This window comes from Sander lucioperca, chromosome 13 (assembly GCF_008315115.2).
Source record: "Sander lucioperca isolate FBNREF2018 chromosome 13, SLUC_FBN_1.2, whole genome shotgun sequence".
NCBI lineage: Eukaryota > Metazoa > Chordata > Actinopteri > Perciformes > Percidae > Sander > Sander lucioperca.
The window spans coordinates 15,352,106-15,358,147 of record NC_050185.1 but is presented as its reverse complement, the minus strand read 5'-3'; positions in this window follow the sequence as shown (position 1 = coordinate 15,358,147).

The following is a 6,042-nucleotide window of genomic DNA, read 5'->3' as shown; positions in this document are numbered from 1 at the left end:
ATGTAGGCCTACTACTGTATGTCAATAATGCCCCCTCCTCAGTTCCTCACATTTTGGATGTCTTTGCCTAATTTAAGTCTCTCTCTGGATAAAGGATCAATTGGTCCAAGTCCCAACTAATGTATCTGGGTGTTGATATACATCCCTCTTTACAATCTATTGTCATGAAGAACTTTCAAAATATCCTAAGAGTAGAGGACGACTTTGATAGATGGACAAAAATACCTGACTCTTTTTCAGCTCCAATCTCTATAATCAAGATGGTTCTCCCCAGAGTAAATTTATGTTCCAATATGATACCCCCTCACCCCCAAAAGACTACTGGGACAAATTAAACAAAGTCATTTCAAATTTGTCTGGGTTGGTAAATGAACACATATTAAGTTGTCCACATTACAAAGAAGTAAACACGATGGTGGCTTAGGGTTAGGGTTCATTTAAAATTGTACTTTTGGTTATATGTGTTGCCCTGTGTCATAATAGATTAACCCCAATGCCCAGGTCTCATGGAAACCAATAGAAGATACTTGGCCCACCCTTATCGCTTAAAGGACCTTACAGGAAGTATAACCAACCACAAAATGGAATTTCCAACACAAAAATAAAGTACTTACAAATGTTACCAAACATCACTGATCCATACTAAAGAGGAACATCAATCATGGTGAGAGGAGGCTGCTTTGGAAAAATGGTAGCGTAAGAAGAATAGGCCGGAAATAGTAGGAGGCCATTGATGCAGACACTAATTCAGGGATGGAAACTAGATGAATCATTCAGTTATGTTTTTTTCTTTTGGAAAAAGTGTCAGTCTGGCAGACAGTCACTCTGCATATCACCTCAGCATGGCATCTGTATCCTGGTTACCATGGCAATGTGGTTGCTATGAGATCAATTTATCTGAAGATCTGGCAGTTGCAGATGTCACTGGGTGCTGCTCTACATAAAAAAGCCTCGGTCAAATTACAGATAGTTAAGGCTCACACTCATTCCTTATAATGACCCCAACTGACAGAAAAGATTTTAATAAAGACAGAAAAACATATCTTGGGGTAGTGAATCCTTCACAGTTTGTTCTTCTACCTCTTCTGATCATGAGGTGATCAATGCACATTGTGAAGTATTCATTATATCAGATGAATACCATAAGATGCCAGTGAAGATCAAGGTGCAGCTTGACATACAGTCCCTCCCCTCCAACCTCTTTTTTCTCTCCCATTCTCCTCCATTTCAGACCCTTAGTGCTGAGCAGCCCCTGCATGACGCATGTCTCTGCACCTCTGACGCGTGGATCTGCACAGGAGTGGGAATACCACCTCCTTGCTTTCCAGTAGTTAATACCCCTGAGCAGCATGTAAATCTGTCTATTGCTCTTCTGTATTCATCAAGACGTGGATAAAATCTGTTTGAATCATCGCAGGGTTAACTATTTATTACATTATAGGGCTTTGTTTGGGTTAAAGAATAATGAGTAAGGTTAGCTGAAGTTATGGTAAGGGTTAGCATTAGCCTCTAGGGTGGGAATAGAAGTCAATACAATCTCCTCACAAGTAGTAGAACATTGCATGTGAAAAGAGAGAGCAGTAGCAACAACTTTTTTAAACTCAACAGTAGCTTATCAGTTCCAGATGTGTCCCATTAGTTTGACGACCCTCTGAACGCTGCCCACCTGTTGCCTGCCCATGAACAGAAGCTGAGCTCCATTTAGCCGTGCTAGCCTGTTTCATATACTGTAGTTAGAGGCAAAGGTGGGGGGGAATCAAAAACAAACTCACCAAGATCACACACGTCGCCTCCAAAATTATCAACTCCCCTACACCCAACATCTCAGACCTGAATGATGGAGCCATCACACACCTTGCTCTCACCATTGTCAATGACACCAATCAGTGCCAGAGGTGGGAGTAAGTCACACGTGTAAGTCGCAAGCAAGTCTCAAGTCACTGTGGTGAGAATCAAGCAAGTCAAGTCGAGTCCCTGCTATAAGTCAAGCAAGTCTCAAGTCAAGTCATACAAAAAATTGGCATTTTGGAGTTGCAACACACACACTTGCACACCGCTGTTATTTTTTTTCAACGAGCATAGACTACAAACTCCTTAAATCTGAATTTCACTTTTTTGGACATAATCCCTTCCATGACGGCTGCCTCCTACGTTTGCCTCTGCTGGTCTACCACGCTCTGGATGGTTGCCTAGCAACTTGGCAGGGTGGCACGTACAGCACGAAGATGTTCCAAAAACAAAACGTAACTTCTCAATACCTTAAAAAAGAGAAAATACGGACCTGGCTATTACATTAATAAAAAGTCAGGTCCTTTTTAAGTCATCGGTCTCAAGTCAAAGTCAAGTCGCGTCATTTATCATTGTTAGTCAAGCAAGTCTTAAGTCGTCAAATTGGCGACTTGAGTCAGACTTGAGTCAAGTCGTGTGACTTGAGTCCCCCACCTCTGCCAATCACCCTCTATATCCACACTCTACACTGCTGCCATCTGGCCGCAGATACTGCACAGGACTCTGAGGTGTAGAAGGACTCGTTATGGCAGAAGTTTTGTCACTTCTGCCATAGCACTGCTGAACCAACTACCTCGCTGACTTTGTATAGATCCGGTGTCATTGTTGTAAATGTGGTTGTTTCTATGTATCTATATACCTGTCTCTATGTTATCTGTTTATGTATTTGTCCATGTATATTGCCATGTGCATGAAACAGACTGTGAAAACAAATATATATATATATATATTTATATATATAGCACCTATAGGTGTCATGCTGTGTAGGTGGAGAGGCTGAGGTTGTGAGAACGAAAAAAGTTGTACCAACTGTGTCAGAAACAAGTCAAATTCAGGTAGGGAAAATGTCACATGTGACAGTTGAAACCGTTTAGTAATTTAGTTAAGAGATTATACATTTTGAGTGTTGTAAATGTGTGTTCAAACTGAACACAAAACAAATATTTTGGTATTCCCATAAATTTGGCTGCTGGACTGTTTTTGCATTGCCCGTTTATTTAATCCAAACAGCCAATATACATTAGGTTCAACCTGATCCCATAGAAATACGTGAAATGACCATAACCTTACGTGGTGGTGGCACACAATATGTTAAAACGACATGCCAGGAAACAATTTAGGTTTTGGCAAAACAACTACTTGGTTTTGGTTGAGAAAAAGATTATGGTTTGGGTTCAAGTAAGTATGTTTGTTACATAACTTAACTATCATAAGTAAGTTCAAACAAGTCAACGTTTCACACGGGACAGGACCAGCGGCTCCTGGGTGAAAGTCCTGTGTTTGTCCATCCCGACTTCCCCCTACGCAGACTTTGAGAAAGGGCTGTGTTGAACCAGGGAATTTATGTGTCCACCACGACAAAAGAATTTCCATGATAAGAGGTCGTGGTCATTATATATATTTGTAAGATTAGGCTAGTTAGCATTAGCAAACTGCCATCTTCTGTTGTTTTAGTTGTTTTCCTCCAGTTCCTTTTCTCCTTTTGTCTCTGTACATTTATAGTGGAGTCATATAGTCTCGGCATAGGGGTTCCATTTTCGGTCATTTTCAACTCGCGCGGTTACATATCTGCCTCAATTTGTGCCGCTATAAGGGCAAATTTGTGTCCACTTGTGTCTTTTGATAGACTTTATTTGCAATCGTGCTGCCTCAAAAATTCCCTTCACATTTCTTCTGAACATACCTCTAGACTTTAAGACTTACACTTGTGGTGTTTTTGCACCACAATTGCTAAGGGTTTAAATTGCACACCAGATGAAGTCTCACCATATCACAAGATAAGTAGTAAGTAAGTAAGTAAGAATCGCAGTATCAGCATCATGCAAAGAGCTACTGGCAGCTACGGGCGTGGTTTAGGTGTGTGACGACACAGAAAAGCGACTGTTCGTTCAAAACAACAATGGGCGCTAACAGGTTAGCGTAGGTGCTGCAATAGCATCAGTTATATCAGGAGAGTTTTTCTTCATTGAAAGAAGAGCAAAGTACAGCACTAAAAGCTTTTCTTTATTGAAAAGATGCTTTCGTTCTTCTCCCAACAGACAGACGGTCGAATCATCTGAAAAGTATTTTGTGAAGATGCCGGCCCCATTTTCCAATGACGGCTTCTCAGATGGTTCTGTTTAACAAACCATCTGGCACGTCAGGTTAGATCAGGATAGCAGATTATTATTTTTCTGATGGAAAATATCAGATGTAGGAAGAACAGGAGAGATTGAAATCAGAAATTGTTCAAAAACTACATTTAATGTTGGTTCAGAAACCTTTGCTCACAACAAGCTAAAAGAGGATGAGGCTTTGAAAGACCATGCCCCTCCTCCTCTAATGTAGCTAATGATAAAATATATAGCTACCTAAAGTACCATCATTTTGCAGTAACTTTACTAGCAATATGTGCGCGTACCAGTAAAAGTTATAGTCCTGTAATAAAGTAATTTACATTTTACAGAAGGATACGTATCTTTGCACTTTGTGGGAAGTGTAAGGTAAGTTTGTCATGTGGCTACATCAGTACACAAGTACTGTTCACTATATAGTTGTAACTGAATGGATGTACAGTAAGTACACGCCAGTTGAGGGACAAACACAGCGTACCATAAAAGCTGAGATTGTTTGATTTTTTTGTTGTTGACATTTGACTTAACCATCTCATCACGTAATAACAAATTGATTCAGTCGAGCCAGTGTGTGGAAAGACTAAAGTGGAACTGACAGTGTCAGAGGGTTTCATCTGATTAGCAATGGCTGCACTGTTGTGTTGCAGGCGAAGAAGAAACTAAATACCAATCAATCATTTCTGTGACTTTGACTTAAATTCAACTAGCAAAACCCTTTCAAAATCTATATTTAGACCACAACACACAGACTGATTGAATCACCAAAGCTGTGAAACTGGATTTGATTTTGAGTCCCTTGTAAATCTCATTACCTTGCCTGTTTCACATTGTTCAAGGATCTTTATTTGTCATGTGCACAACAATAACATAAGTAGTCGTTGGCAATGAAAATCTTAGGCCTCAGGCACCTCCAACAAGGCTCATTACTGTAAAACAAAACACACATGTAAAAGCAAAACCTGAATGTAAGACAAAAGAAAAAAAATAATGCAAGTTAAGATATAGGGCTAAATGTAGGGTTAAGATGAACTGGCCAGACTTGTACCTCTCCCCTGTGTGTGTGTGTGTGTGTGTGTGTGTGTGTGTGTGTGTGTGTGTGTGTGTGTGTGTGTGTGTGTGTGTGTGTGTGTGTGTGTGTGTGTGTGTGTGTGAGTGTGAGTGTGTGTGTGTGAGTGTGAGTGTGTGTGTGTGTGTGTGTGTGTGTCTGTGTGTGTGTGTGTGTGAGTGTGTGAGTGTGTGTGTGTGTGTGTGTGTGTGTGTGTGTGTGTATGTATGTGTGCATATTTGTTTAGTTTGTATTTTGGGTGTTGTTTTTTATATTTTGTTCATATGTTGTTTATGTTTATATGTAAAAAAAACAATCTTTAACAAAAATACTGTATATATGGCTATACATATGAGTTAAAGGAACACGCCGACTTATTGGGACTTTAGCTTATTCACCGTAACCCCCAGAGTAAGACAAGTCGATACATACCCTTCTCGTGTCCGTGCATGTTGTAATGCTGTCTGACGGTTCCATCGGTAGCTTAGCCTAGCACAGAACCTGCAGGTAACTGGTTCCAACTAGCCTACTGCTCCAAATAAGTGACAAAATAACGCCAACATGTTCCTATTTACATGTTGTGATTTGTAGAGTCACAGCGTGTACAAAAAACAACGTAACATGAGACACAGCCGTCTTCTAACCGTAAACAAACTGGGAATTATATTCTCAGAAAGGCGAAGCTCTGCTACTTCTGCTACTTGGGCGGAGTGATTTGCTTTGCAGCAAGCCTTTCTGAGAATATAGTTCACGGTTTGTTTACGGTTAGAAGATGGCTGTGTCTCATGTTACGTTGTTTTTTGTACACGCTGTGACTCTACAAATCACAACATGTAAATAGGAACATGTTGGCGTTTTGTCACTTATTTGGAGCAG